Consider the following 15498-nt stretch of genomic DNA (forward strand, 5'->3'; position numbering starts at 1 on the left):
TGTTCTTAAAATGCTGGAACCACAAGCAGAGGGAGGGTTTGCATGGGCATTTGGGAAATGGCCCCATTTGGGCTCCGGTGCTGGCCAGGTGCCTGGAGTTCTGAACTGTGATGGCTAGCACAGCCGCAGAGGGTCACAGCATAAAGGTAGCCCCCTTAGACAAGGTCCAGCTGAGATGGCAGGAGCCTGTTCTTGGTGCAAGGACAGATCTTCCTGAAGTCAGCAGAGATCCCCAGCAAAAGGCAATCTCCTTTTTAATGGGTAAATTTTCCTGAGTAGAGGTGTGCCCTGCTGGGGCTGTGGGAGGTCCGATTCTAAGGGGGCAGAGCTTCACCTGGTCCTCAGAGCTACAGTAGGTGCTCGTGACTTTCCCCTCCCTTCAACAGGTTGCTCAGGATAAAGAAAGCAAGGAACTACATGCACCCAAAAGGCTCACATATAGATACAGGCAATGTATTTCCGTATTTCTAGCTTTTTTTAGGGGGGAGGGTACTGAGATTAAATCCAGGAGTGCTTAACCACTGAGCAACCTCCCCAGCCCTTTTCTGTATTTTATTTAGAGACAAGGTCTCACTGAGTTCTTAGGGCCTCCCTAAATTGCTGAGGCTGGCTTTGAACTCACCATCCTCTTGCCTCAGCCTCCCAAGCCACTGGGATTACAGGTGTGCATCACCATGCCCAGCTCAGCTTGCTTCTTTTTTAAGTTGAAACCATGATGGAAATGGGAACTATGGTAGCATGTTAGGGCTACTGTAACAGAGCAGTTCGGACTTGGTGGATGACACAAAAGTTCATTTCCTCAGTCATGGAGGCTGGAAGTCGAGGTTCAGCATTGGTTCAGCATTAGGAAAAGGGAGCTCAGGAGTGTGTGGTCCTGGCTTGGCCTGTTGATCCCTCTCCTCTTGGCTTGTAGAAGGCAGCCTTCTCCTGGGTCCTCACACGGTCATGTGTCTGTGTCCCCATCTCTTCTTTTCATAATGACACCTATCAGATTAGAGATTTGGGATTAGGGCCCACCCAAACAGCCTCATTTTAAACCTCTTTAAAGGCCTTATCTCCAAACTTGTTGCATTCTGAAGTATGAGGGATCAGGCTTTATCATATGAATTTTTTGGGGGGTCACAATTCAGCACATAATGGGGCCCATCCGATTCCATTAGGCCCACCCTGATAATGCAAAGTGATCTCCCTATTTTAAGGTCCATAACCTTCGTTATATTTGCCATGAAGCATGATACCTTTATAGGTTCCAGGGCTTGGGGCATGGATATTTGGGGGTGTGGAGTGGGTAATTCCACTGTGCTGAGCACTTTACCTACTTTACCTTGCTTGTATGTAAGCTGGTTATCCTATTAGCCCCAATTAGCAACTGAGACGCGAAGCAGGTACAACTTACTCTGAAGTCACACAGTGGGGAGTGGTGGCTCTGTGTCTCCCACACTGCCTGACAGCTGGCCCTATTCTTGGTTGCTCCCCTATGTAGCCTTCACTCACAGAGCAGCTGATTGGAAGCAGGTGAAATCCTATTTCAGGCTGTAACTGCAGAGAGAGGGCAGGTCATAGTGTCCACCCAGACTAGGACACAGACAACTAGTGTTGAAGCCGTCCTGATGTCCCATTTGCTCTTGTTCCTGGCCTCTATGGGCCCCAGGAAATGACAGATGGAAATGAGCCAAGCCAGGACCATATACTCCTGAGCTCCCTTTTCCTAATGATGGTGACCATAGTCCCTGTGTGCAGACAGGGTGTTTGTGTCCCTCCAAATTCATGTGCTGAAAACTAACCCTAGGGCAGTGGATGGTATGAGGGGTGGGCCCTTGGGAGGTGATTGAGGCCTGAGAGCAGAGCCCTCATGAATGGCATTTGTGCTCTTCTATAGGGCCCAGGAAACCCGTGGTCAGTCCTTCCACTTTTTGAGGACAGGATGAGCAGACCGCCCCTGGGAAGAAGTGAGCCCTCCCCATATCCTAACCTGCTGACACTCCAACCTTGGACTTCCAGCCTCCAGAAGTGTGGGAAATAAATGTCTCTTGTGTCTAAAACACTGAATCCAGGGTACTTTGACACATCAGCCCAAGTTGACTAAGACATCTGATTCTTACCCCCAGGGGTCCATCAGGCTGGCTGGCACTGCACCCAATCTGGCATCTAACGCTCTTTAACATGGCTATGACGGGGGATACATCCCTCTGCATCCTAATCCCTGGTGCATGTCCTCAGAGGAACCTCTGAGCGGCTCACCTTAGCATGATGGAAACACAGCACCAGGCCAGCACACGGGCAGTGTCAGGATCGAACAGTCCTCATCTCCAGGCAAGCTGGTAGCCCTGAGAGTCCCAGGCCCGGCTGGCATGAAGGCTCTATGTGAAAAGGCAAGCTAATCTTTCATCCATCATTCAGCCAGAAGGTGAGTCCATCATTTCCCCAAATGGCCCTTCTCTTCAACAAACAGTGGCCATAAAAGCAGAGGCTCCGAAACTTTAAGAGGCCATAAACCCTCTGGCAGCCATGCAGGGCTCTGAGAACACATGAATAAATAACCACCAGAAGCTGCTGGGGCATCGCCACATTTGTGTGGAGCAACAGATTCCTAGAGGAAGGAACACACTGCTCTGGCCTGACAGCATGAGCCCGAGGGCAGCTGCCCATGGCACTCAGGGGGCACAGGCTGCAACTCAATGTCAAGGGCATCCGTTGGCAAACCACAGTAGCCTCACTGAGGGACCCACGGTACCAGAAACACTCCCTCAAGAAGAGTGAAGATGAGCCAGGCACAGTGGCGCACGCCTATAATCCCAGCTGCTCAGGAGGTTGAGGCAGGAGGATCATGATTTCAAAGCCAGCCTCAGCAACTTAGGCCATAAGCAACTCAATGAGAACCTGTTTCTAAATAAAATGCAAAATAAGGCTGGAGGTGTGGCTCAGTGGCTGAATGCCCCTGAGTTCAATTTCTGGTACCCAAACAAACAAACACACACACACACACACACACACACACACACACACACAAAACGTAGAAGAGTAAAGATGGCTAAGCTTGTCTGGGAACACCGACACACAGGGTCCAAGTCCCAAGCTCTACACTCAGCTGCTGAACAAAGTGCTTTGGGCAGAAAACAGCGCTTATCAGGGCTCTGTGTTCAGTGATGTTCAGGGGAGGCTTCATACTGGGGACATCTGACACAGAAAAACAGATTTCTCTGTTGAGAGCTCGCTACAAAGAGTCCTCATTCCCGCAGCCTTCCCCAAAAGCTTTGTCCTCAATTTTAAAAACATTCTTTTCCCTGAATGGAGACTGAAAAGAATGACAAAGAAGCTCCTGACGCAGACTGGATTGATATGGCTCTCTCCTGCTGAACCCTGATGTGGCGCTGGAAACAGAGGGTCTCCACTTAGCCCTTCCCCAGGACAGTGTCCAGGCGGCAAGGCTGGGTGAGATTCATAATTTACAATAGAATCAGAGCTGAGCTGATATTTTCATGGGAGTTTTATTTTCCTCCTCACACTTGGATGTGTAAGCACACCTTTCTAATTGAGTGTCGAAACAGTTCATCAGGGCTGAAAAACACACACACTTCAGGACTTGGAGGAGGCTGGGCAGAACAGGGCACCCTTGAAGCCGCTAGAGGGAGGCCAAGGTTACCAAGTGGGAATTTCTGCTTCAACTGCAGTAGCAGGTGGCTGGAAGAGGGGTATCATAGAGGTAAAGCAGGATGAGAAATGAACCTATCAGGAGGCAGTCTGGTTTCCTGAGCACTTACTATATACCACTGCTGTGCTGGGTGAGGGGTCACAAATGACATGGGGGCAAGGGAAAGAAGACTGAAGAGCCTTGGACTTATGGACGATTATCCTCAGAAGGGCCCACTGAGGCCTGACGTGTTTCTTCACCTTCTAGTAAAGAAGTGCAGGTAAAGACACAACAAATGAAAAATGGCCTTTCAAAAAACAATAATAAAGGACTTCTCTGAAACTTCAGGGATATGTTTTAGAAAACTGCTGATTGTATCTGTATTCAAATTATCCAAATGGCTGGGAAAGCTGCTTGGCCTGAAGACTTCCCCATGACAGATTGGAGAGAGCCCCACTGTTCTTTTTGGGAAGGCATAGGAGTTTGGGAATCCTGCAAGAACTTCCATATCAAGCAATCATCCTTATTTCCATTTTATAGATGAGGACATAAAGGCTCAGAGACGTTAAATCACCTGCCAAAAGTCACACCCAGCTAGCCATGGCGTAGTCCATGAGTGCTCCTTATAACATGAGCAAAACTCTCATAGTTCACCTTTCACACACAAGCAAGCTGCCATTTTTCCATTATGATGGCAGGAACAGAAGCAGGTGAGCAACCCCATTCTGCTGGCCCTTCTCTGGCTGAGGCTGCTCAGAGACAGGACAGAGGTGCAGAAGCTGCTGTTCCTGTGAATAGGAACAGGAAGCTGGTTTCCAGCAGAGGTCACAATGGTGCCCAACCAGGTCCCGTTAACCATCATGAACAAAGGTGGTCCAGGCCACGGGGCAAGCGGGCTGTGGTGATGGCATAGAGGGACAGCAGCAGTGGCAGGAGCAAGGATCCACTCATTCTTTCTGCAATGCTGAGAAGCCACCCACAGACAAGCTGCTACTTGATGTTCTAGAAATGTCATGGCTGCAGAGAAAGGCTTGCTTTCAAATCCTGGCTCTGCCATGAGCCATGTGACCTAAAGAGAATGACATGACCTTTCCATTTTCTCATCAGTAATCTACTCTGGAAGATTCTGAAGGAATGCAATAGAGTGGCACCTTGAGTGACAGGTGGCATGAAGAAGCTTGGAATGACAGCATGAGGTGGCGAATGCTCTGTACTCCCAGAGTCCCTGTGCATGGCTGAGGTTCTCTTCCTCCAGCGCCTTCCATTTCTTCTTTCTTTTTCTTTTTTAAATTTGTTCTAATTAGTTAGACATGATAGTAGATTCATTTTGACACATCATACATAAATGGAGCATAACTGCTCATTCTTCTGGTTGTATGATGTAGAATCATACTGGTCGTGTAGTCATATATGCACATAGGGTAATAATGTCTGATTCATTCTACTATTCTTCCTACCCCTGTACCTCTCCCCTCCATTCACTCCCCTCTGCCTAATACAAAATACCTCTGTTTTTTCCTTAGCACCCCCCCCACACACCTTATTCTGAATTAGCATCTGCATATCAGAGAAAACAGTTGGCCTTTGGTTCTTTGGGACTGGCTTATTTCACTTAGCATGATATTCTCCAGCTTCAACCATTTATCAGCAAATGCCATAATTTTGTTCTTCTTTAAGGTTGAAGTAATATTCCATTGTGTATATATGCCACATTTTCTTTATTCATTCTCTGTTGAAGGTCCAGCACCTTCCATTTCTGGCTACAGTTTAAGAGCTGTGACCTGCATGTAAGAATGAGTATAATAAACTAATCCACAGCCTCCCTCCTGCCAAAAGGAGAGAGAGGAAGGAACTCAAATGAAGCAGGCTAGAAGGGCAGAGAGTTTGCAGGTAGGGATTTCTGAGAGGGGGACTTTGTCTTGTGATGAGGAAGTAGCCAGATAAGTTAGGGGATATTCAACTACTTCCTGTATAACCTTATAGATGAGAACGTGAAGGCTCAGAGATGTTAACCCACCTGCCAAAAGTCACACCTACAGGAGACTCTGGGCTCCCACAGGGGCTCATGGGTCCCTTCCCTTGTGTGTCTCTTCCCATACTGAAGAGGACTGGCCTGGGTAACCAATAGGATGCTTGGAAATTACAGTATTATTCTGATACTAGTTCTTATAAGACTCATGGTTGACCTTATTCTCTCTTGGGTCACTTGCTCTGGGGACAGCCAACTGCTATTGAGGACATACAAGATGAGGCCCCCAGGTCTCATACATAAATGACACATCATACATAAATGGAGTATAACTGCTCATTCTTCTAGTTGTATGATGTAGAATCACACTGGTCATGTAGTCATATATGCACATAGGGTAATAATGTCTGATTCATTCTACTATCCTTCCTACCCCTATATAGGGGTATATATACCCCTTTCTAACTCTGCAATCACAGAGACGGATCTTCCAGCCCAGTGGAACCTCCCAGCGACACAGCCCTAGCCAAGGTCCTGATTGCAGCTTCCAGAGGGATGTGGGGCCAGAAGCAACCAGCTACATAGCTTCAGATTCAGTGCTTCCCAAACTGTGCAAGCTAATAAATGTTTACTGTTGCTTAAAGAAGCCATGGCCAGGGATAATTTGTTGGGGTAGTTTATAGAGGCTGCTGCTGTAATGGAAACTTGAGAGGACAGGCATGGCCACGGAACCTGATATTTGAATGGGACTGGAAGAACTTTGTAGAAAGTGTCAATGCAAACCTGCAGAGAAATGGAAAAGTGCTTATATGAAGCATGCATGTCCTTGAGGGGGCCCCAAGTAAGATCTTTAAAGGAAGAACAAAGTGTGATTACGAACAGTCATAGAGTACAGGCAGAAGTTCACCAGCACTGTCGCCTGAAGTAATGAGGAAAGTGGAAACTGTACTCCATCTTGGGTGACCTAGCTAAGGAGGTGTGCAGTCGGTGTTGAAGGGGCATCTGATTCCTGCTCACTGCTTCTAATAAAATAGAAACATAAGCTAAAGGAAGGACCGTTCAGTGAAGGGCAGCTGATTTGTGGAATTCTCAACCTGTCCCGTGGCAAAAGATGTGAAAATAAAGAGGAATCCCAGGTAAAAACCATGCATAGGCACTGTCGAGGAGAGCTGGTCAGATGATGAGTCCAAGAGAGTGACTGTGTCTGATTCTGCTGGAGCAGCCACAATGAAGGCCACAGACAGGTGGCTTAAATAATTCATTTTCTCACAGATTCTTAGAGGAAGCCTCCTGCAGGCTGCAGGGCCCAGGTCAAGGGCCCAAGCAGGGTTAATTTCTTTGGGGGACCTCTCCTCCTGACTCGTACACAGTTCCTGCTTACATGGCCTCTGCTCTGCACATATGGATAGACTGAGGTCTCTGGGGTTTTCTCTTCTTAGAAGGACACTAGTCCTATTGGATTAGAGCCCCACCCTGGGACCCGGTTTAACTTTAGCTATTTATTTTTTTATTTAGAGACAGGGTCTTGCTAAGTTGCTCCGGCTGGACTCTTATCTGTTATCCTGCTGCCTCAGCTCCCAAGTAGCTGGGATCACTGCACCCAGCTATCACTTTAAACACCCAAATCCAAATCCAGTCCCAGTGGGGGTTAGGACTCCAAAATATGGATTTCAGGGGGACACAATTTGGCCCCTAACAGCTTATAAAAACCTTTGTTCAGATCTCTGAAAAATCCAAGGGAATAGGTTTGCAGTGGCAACAGCTGACCTTTGCTGAATCTGTAGGAGGCCAGGCCTGGGCTGGAGAACCCACCAGAAGGCACCATCTTCCTGTAAGGCTGAGCAAAGTCCAGAACCAGGAACCTGGCAGGGTGTACTGTGTCTCAGTGCACGGGAAGGCTATTGCCCTAGGCTTGTGTCCCAGTGAATGCTGACACTGGACTGCTGTGTTCTGATGGGCCATTCCTGTCTAATGGACCAAAAAGTAAGTGAGCATCCTGAGGGTGGTCCCTGTCAAACACAGTGGACACTCTGTGTCAGTCATCCTGGAGAAAGACTGGTCTTGAGAAAGGAAATGAGGATTAGAGACCTGGGCCCAGGTGGCAGCTGGGCTAGGCCCATGTTGGGGCTGTACACAAAACCCCCTAGGGGAGGAAGAGGGCTCCTCCTTCCTATGAAGACCACCTGGAGGCCAATTGGGGTGCCTGAATGAGACGACCCCCAAGACAGACTCACCAAGAAGCTCTAATAGCCACATCTAGTCAGCTTATGAGTTATCTGTGCTGTGCCTCCTTCTCCTTTTTGATCTCTGGCTCTTCAGGACAGTATGGCTTCTGTCATGGTATAAGACTTTTTTTTTTTTTTAAATGGCTTTTTTAGGCTTAATATATTAAGAATTTCTTTACAATCCTAATTCACTGTTTTTTTTTCATTACAAAGCTCTTGACATATCATATTTCATACATTAGGTATAAGACTTTAAGGGAAGCCTGTCTCATATTTGAAATGCAGTGCAAAAGGGGCAGCAACCTGAGGGGCAAGGATGGCTGCACAGCTCTATGACACACCTGCCTAACAGAACCCAGACCCCCAAACCTCAAACTCAGACCCCAGACAGTTCAGGAAGGCTGAAAGCCTGGGCGAGGAGGGGCCCCAAGATAAACAGCTCATATGATTGACAGGTAGATGGGGAGTTTGTGGGAAGGTATGGTTTCACTGGCAGGTGCAGACCATCGAGGCCTGGATATACAGGCTAGTGATGAATGACAGAGATAGACAATAGTGATGATGTACAGGTGAACAGTTGATGGGCAGATAGATTCCAAATAGACAGATAGGCCGACAGTCAGACAGATGATGGATAGGTCAATAGATGATAGATAAACAGATGATGGGTGGAGAGATGGATAGATGGATAGTAGACGATGGTAGATAAATAGATGATGGGTGGATGAATAAACAGGTAACAGACTAAGGTATAGGAAGAACAGATGTATGGATGGAGATATAAGTACAGGGTGAATGGATGGACAGATAATGAATAGGTAGATAGATGATGGTTAGATAAAATGCTAAATAGATGATAGAGTCAGAAACATAAGATGGATGGATGGATGGAGGTATAAACATGGGATGGATGGATAAATAGGATGATAGAAAATTGGAGGGGAAACTTTCTTTTAATCTTCCTAAAATATGGACAAGGAGCAAAGCAAGGGCAGTAAACCATGAAAGGCATAAGAACACAGAATGTAAATGACTCATTTTTGTTCTTCAAGGAGTTTGACAGGCAAAGGTCAAGAGTTCCTGGTTTCCCTTTTCTACATGCACATGATGGGGACATTTCACACAGCTTTGCCCAACTGTAGCCAGGAGATCAAACTTGACATACATAGAACCCAAAGACTAAAGAGCGTGCCATTTCTGGCTCCATGTCACACAACAGAAGAACGTGCGGCGATGAGGAAGATGTCGTCCACTGCCACCCTCCACCTTCTCCCACCCACCCTGTTTCCTCCCATGGTGACTCCTTGTCCTTCACTTTCTAGGTACGGACACAGGTTACAGTATTTTGCCTACTTACAGTATAGCAACTCCAACAATATTCTGAAGAATGGGGCTATCTAGGGGCACAAGGCCCAGTGCAGGGCCAACTACTTTCATTTTAAACAGCATAAGCTCCCCATAAATGAGAACACCAAATAGATTCTGGAGGCTGATGGGACAAAAGGGAGCCAGGAGGGGACTCTGAGAGTTCTAATGCCATGTGAAGGACCTTCATGGTGGGCCAACCCCCTATGCAATGAGCATTTATAAAGCTGATTGTCTACTATTACCTGGAAACAAAGAGAAATTATTTGCAATTATTCTACACTGAAAAATAGCAAGTTTGGGAAGTTGTTTTTTCTTTCTTTTTTTTTTTTTTTTACTCCCCTACTCCATTGCCCATTAATAGCTATAAGGAAGAACAATACCCCTCTGATTTGGAGTAATGCAATATATCAGAACATGCTTTACAGCTGCAGAGGAGGTGGGCGAGAAGGATCTACCTTTAAAGAACTCCAATTAAAGTAATTACCATTGTTACAGAAATTACTGTTTTTAAAAGACTGAAGTCCTCCATTGGAGAACTCTTAGGAAGAGGAGGAAAAAAAAAGCCACATGACCAGCCTGATTAGGGAGAACAAAAGCCAAGCATTGTGGAACCCACGTGCTTAACTCCTCCCGGGCTCTGCTCTTTTGTGGGCAGCCTCCATTCCTGAAAGCCTGTCATATTTCCTTAAGTTTTCAGAGGCTGTCAGCCATGCACCCAAGGTGGGAGGGGCAGGCACTTGAGCAGAGCTGCACACACCAACACCAATCACTTGAGGCTGTCTTTCTTCCGGGGAATCCCTCTCAGACAAGGGCTCCTTCGATCCTCATTATGCATCTAGGAGTGGATGGCCCACTGCGGGGAACCAGGGTTCTGAGAATCCACACTCATGTGACAAAAATCACAGGCGGATGAAGATGTGACCTAAGGCAAGGAGGCCCCATGTAGGATTAGGGCTGTGGGAAGCCGTGTGGCCAGGCAATTGGGCTAACCTTTGTGCTCTGGTCCTATAAGCAAGAGCTGGTTGGTGGCTTGGTGTTGGTGGAGGCATTCTTAAGTGGGAGGGAAAAGACCAGTTTTTCTATCTTCAGTGAGCTACAGATGGATGGTTTTTTGTTTGTTTTTGGTAAAATACCCTAAAATTAATTTCTAGGAAAGTGAAGTTAATAAAACAAAGGAACATAAGCCCCACTATTTTATGATTAGGTTCAAGATATAGAAATTACTCAGTCAAATTGCTATAAAGACCTCTGAAAGCTGTTCATTTCTGTCCTTACCTCATTATTGATGAGTGACAAGTCTTCTTCCAAATGGCCCCACTCCAAGGTCACATTTTGAGCAACTCTGGTCTAGGACAGCATATTCCTGAGGATGTCATCAGAATACTGTTCAGCCAAGATGATTACAGGAAAATGGGTCTGATGTCAAACAAGATATGAAAAAGGATACATTTTTTTGGGGGGGGGGACATGCAGGCTGCTATTGGTGGCATATTATAGATTCTAAGAAATTCTGTTTCAAAAAAAAAAAAAAGCTTCCCTTTACTGAGATGTTTCCCAAATTTATCTGATTCTTTGTCACTTCTCTCTTTTTTTTTCTTTTTACTTTATTTCATAGGGCTAATAACAGAATCTGGGACCTCACATGTATCAGGCAAGCTCTACCACTGAGCTAAACCCCAGACTTCATTTATTTTTACATAACACTTGAAATATTCTCTAATCTACATTCTACCAGTCAAGTGCTAAAAAATGCTCACCTGAGGTCTGGGCTCATGGGATCTGCCCGGCCTGTCAAAAGGAGGTCAGTACTGCTGGCCGCAAAGCAAAAAATCCCCTAGGGTTAGCTGAGCTTTATCAGCCTGCATCTGCTGCCAAATGGTGACACCTGGATCCTAAGCAGACCACCCTGTACAGTGCAGGGCATTGCTTCCGGTGGGATTCAGGTTCCCAGAGTTGAGTGGCAGTGACTAAGATCTCCAGCTGTTAGTGTTCTGTGTTTTGGCACCTGCCTGGCACCTAGGGTCAAGATAGCCTTTAGTGAAAGATAAGAGAAACTCAAATCCATTGAAAGAAGATTCCAAGTTGTACGAGGGAGCTTCAGGGCACCAACTAGAGCAACCCTGCTGTCCTTCCCTAGTTCACTCAAGCTAGGCCCCAAAATGGGTTTCCCTAATCAGCAAACATCCCAGGTAACTGATTTCCTTTACAGGAGGCTTTCAAATACTGCTTAGAGCCTCCCGACTCCCTTCTGATGGAACAATATCTATAGAACAATTTCTGCACCAGGTACCCCAAGTGCCACTCACAGGAGGTGGGTATACCAAGACGTCTGCGTCTGCCAGGGCACAGCGCACTGTTTCAGTAGTCACAAGGGCAACCGGCTACAAGTCGTGCTAGAAAAACATACTTAAAAAAAAGACTTAGATTTTCTGTGGTTAATACCCTTCATATTATTTGACAGAGCAGACCTGCAAAAAGCAAAGATCCCGAATCATCCCAGCCTTTTCTCCTCTCAGCCTCCACTCTACCCAAGGGCAACACTTTTTAGTTCTGTCTTCAAAATATATTCAGATTTCAATTCTTTGCCCCTTCACTGCTGGGGGCCTGTCTGAGCCACCACTGATGCTCCTCTGTTAACAGCCAAGAACCCCAGATGCCTCTCCTGCTGCCACTCACCTCCTCATCCCCATGTCTTTTTATCCAGCAGCAAGGGGATTGCTTTGCTTAAAAGCTTCCCATTTCTCTTAGATTAAAGCCGAGCTCTAGCAAATTCATGATCCTGGTACAATTTCTGTACCAGGTACCCCAAGGGCCACTCACAGGGAGGTGGGTACAATAAGAGGTCTGCATGTGCCATGACACTGGCAGTGGTCATGCATGTAACTGAACCCAGATGCTGGGGTTTGGCTCCTGTGTCCCACCTGCCCCCCGCCCAGTTCCAGCCCTTTGTGGTCTTGGCTCAGCCTGGCTGATGTTGCCCTCCTGCCTCAGAATGGGTGCATTTGTCCTTACTTCTGCCCTAGAGAGTCTTCTCTGGGTATCTAAAGGGCTTGCTGCTCAGCTCCTTCCAGGCCATTCCCCAAGGCAACTTCTCAGGGTGGTCTTCCTGGAGAGTTCACCCAATGCCTTCCTTCCCTCCCCCAGGTTTTGGTTGTTCCTCAGCCCTCTGATTCTGACAGTCCCCAAGGGCTCTGCCTTGTGTGCTTCCTGCCTGGGATGGTGCACAGGAGAGCCTGGGGCTTTCCTGTTCCCACACTGCTGTGCTCCAGTGCCGAGAAACTGCCTGACACAAAGTGCTTGCTCACTGAAGGGAGAAGGAAAGGGAAGCAAGAAGGAAATGCAGGGCATTCATTCTTTCCTTCCAATGACCTAGAAAAACATCCAAGCTGATCATGTACGATGCTTGCTTAGCTTCTGACTAAAACAGACTTTTGGTACTTCCTCGACAGGGAAGGGTGGCTTCTCCTCATTTTTCATTTAGCCAGTGTACAGCAGAGCCACTGTTGGTCAGTGGTTCAACTTTCAGTGACCTTTGGCGTCATCCTCATTGGAAAATGGGGATGCATTTAACTCTTGAGATAGACATTGCCCAAGGTGAAGAGCAGAGCAAGGTTGGAGGTCCAGTCTTCCCTCTGGAATGCCACTTCTTTAGGAGGCTCTTTGGCATGACCAATGACACATCTCCTGCATAATTCATTGCCCCCACTTGCTCACAGCAGGGTAAACATGGGTGATGCACAGGTCCTGGGTATACCAACAACTTGACAGATTAGGGGCATGTGGTGCTGAAAGTCCCAGGAAAGCGGTCTTTGTCCAGGCTTTGGATGATACTGGAGTCTCTATGCCCTGAAGGAGGTCTCTCTGCAGCTGTGGAGCTGGCTACAATCCCTCAGAATGAGCTGCTCTTCCCCGTCTCAGGGGCAAACGCTGCAGATGTGTCAGCATGCTTAGGACAAGAACCTTAAGCAACTAAGGCATTTGGGGGAACATCCAGGTTCTCACAACATCATTTTTTCCTTCCTGGGTTTCTTTGTTTTCCCTCATGCATTCATTCAACATTTAATGCTACTGAACACTCACCTCGATTAGAGAGAGAAATTTGCAACGGATCTTTCTTTTCATACTTCTGTCTTCTGCTCCATTTTTTTTTCCTTTCCCTTTGAGATCTTTACCTAAGGCTATTCCATGGGGTTGAACTCGGGGTCTTGACAGCAAGAAAGGTTGCTGGCCCCTGTGCAGTTGGTCAACACAAATGGTCTCCTTGGGGAAGGTATAACCCTCAAAAGGCCCAGCTAAATCTGCTGGTTGTCTTGGACATTCTGTAACTCTCTGTGCATGGAAAATGAGTGGGGACACTTGTCTCCAAGTGGATCTTTTAAAAACCCCTTAAGAGAAAGTCATGGGGAAGGTAGGAGAGGCATAATTGTAGATTGATTGAGCCCTGGGTTCTATGGGGACAGGCTTGTCAGAGCTGGCACTTCCACATGGCACAAGGCCCAGGCATAGCAGGTGGCATAGACACAGCCTTAATTGATAGCTTAATTAAGGAATTAGGTAGGTTATAACTTCCAACCCACAGCTTGGTTAAGCTAAATTTCATTATCTCCTTTTCCCTTAGAGACAGCACACAGAAGTAAACAAGGGGTGGGTGTGGTCCCCCCAAGAGCTGTTGCTCACCTAGTTTTGGCCTAACTACAAGTAAAGCAGGAAGGAAATGACGTGCAAAGGAGAAAATGTCATGCTCACTTCTTCTACTTGTTGGAAGCTGCCTCAGGAAGCCCCCAAAGAATCATTGGTCCTGTTCCCTCAAGAGCTCCCCATTTGCCTCCTGAAGAGGAGAAGCATCATCTATGACAGCTAAGCCAGAGCCTTCGAAGGTCCTAAACCTGTGAATAAATAAAGTCTGTGGAGACCTGGAGGAAGAAGACAAAACAGCCATCCCATTCATCTCCATCATCTCAGCCCAGGAAACTAGTGTGCTCCATAAGCCTTTGTGCAGCCACCTCTGGCTCCTGTGTGTGTGTGTTGGGAGGTGGGGGGATGGGTGGGTGGTACTCAGAAACTTGAACTTCTTCCTGATTTCTTTTCAGGGACCCCGGGCCTTGATCTTTGTTACTCAATGTGGTCCCTTAAACTAACAGCACCAACCTAACCAGGGTATAAGACATACAGGAATGGCAGATCTATGAAATCAGAATCTGCATTTGAGCAAGATGCTCAAGTGATTTGTATGCATATTAAGGGTTTAGATTAGGTGAATAGAATCTAGTCTTTCAGCTAAAATGAATTATTCAATTCTTATTTGTATTATCATAATAATATAAAGGCTTTAACTAGGATTGTTTTGGTTTTTAATTAGGAATATAGTGAACAAAACTAAATTTTATCCTAATGGATACTTACTGGCACATAGTAGATGGCCAATAACACTGCTGAACAAATGAGAGTGACTTAGGGACCACATTACATGGACCAAACTACATGACAATGCTGTTAAGACTTCTATTGAGCTACTTTCACTCCTGTTAACAGGATGAAACCACCATCTTTTGACTGGGTTGGTGGGTTGGTTTTAAACTGACCTGGCTTCCTATCCTTTGGTTCTTACACTGTGAGTTGTCACCTGCAGGTGGGGAGCACGTTATACAATGTCCCTTTTTTGAGACGAAGCAGGAGTTGGGAAATGTAGTCACTTGACTATCTTGGGCTTGTTTCTTCATCTGTAAAATGCCAATCTCAAACTGGCAGCTGTAGGATACTCTCTGGGTTAGGCCAGGTTCCCTCTGGCCTTTGCTTTCACATGTAGTTGCCCAGCGACTAGACCCTGGGCAGGTCTGTTGTCCCTATTGCCCATCAACACACTTAATCACAGAAGAGCTTCTAGTTGTCTTTGCATTGATCATCATTTCTTGTATCACTTTGGTTAAGTTCTGATTTCCTTCATGTCTCCAGGTTTATCTCAGACTTCATCCATAGATTATAGTGAATTAAAAAAAATATATTGTACAATCCCCTTTTCAGGACTGATTAAACTCACACACCCCATCTGGCATTATAAAAGCTCTTTCAAGCATCAATTCCTTCTCTGAAGTTATTTCCAAAAACCTACCCATAAATTAATAGTTATGATATGCTTACTAGTCTCTCCAGGACTTCTGATAGTCTATTGATTCCAGGCAGCAGCTTAGCATCTGGTCTGGCTATAAAATTTAATTTTCTATAAACCACATGTTCCAATCACATCATATGGTACTGAGGGTTCTAATGCTGTGTGTGGCCTGGTGCTGACCCATATGGTTCTTTCC

The 15498-nt window shown here is 46.4% G+C and overlaps 2 long non-coding RNA genes across 2 annotated transcripts; one reads left to right on the forward strand and one right to left on the reverse strand.

The window, feature by feature from the left end:
• Positions 1 to 432: 432 nt before the first annotated feature.
• On the reverse strand, positions 433 to 8728 carry LOC144367341 (uncharacterized). The gene is made up of 3 exons (XR_013426675.1): positions 7368 to 8728; positions 2242 to 2360; positions 433 to 984 (listed from the first exon to the last, which is right to left on the reverse strand). It is a non-coding gene; the product is annotated as an uncharacterized LOC144367341 (long non-coding RNA).
• On the forward strand, positions 7455 to 15270 carry LOC144367342 (uncharacterized). The gene is made up of 3 exons (XR_013426676.1): positions 7455 to 7583; positions 8878 to 9147; positions 13812 to 15270. It is a non-coding gene; the product is annotated as an uncharacterized LOC144367342 (long non-coding RNA).
• The last annotated feature ends 228 nt before the right edge of the window (positions 15271 to 15498 follow it).

Source organism: Ictidomys tridecemlineatus, chromosome 10 (assembly GCF_052094955.1).
Source record: "Ictidomys tridecemlineatus isolate mIctTri1 chromosome 10, mIctTri1.hap1, whole genome shotgun sequence".
Taxonomy (NCBI): Eukaryota; Metazoa; Chordata; class Mammalia; order Rodentia; family Sciuridae; genus Ictidomys; species Ictidomys tridecemlineatus.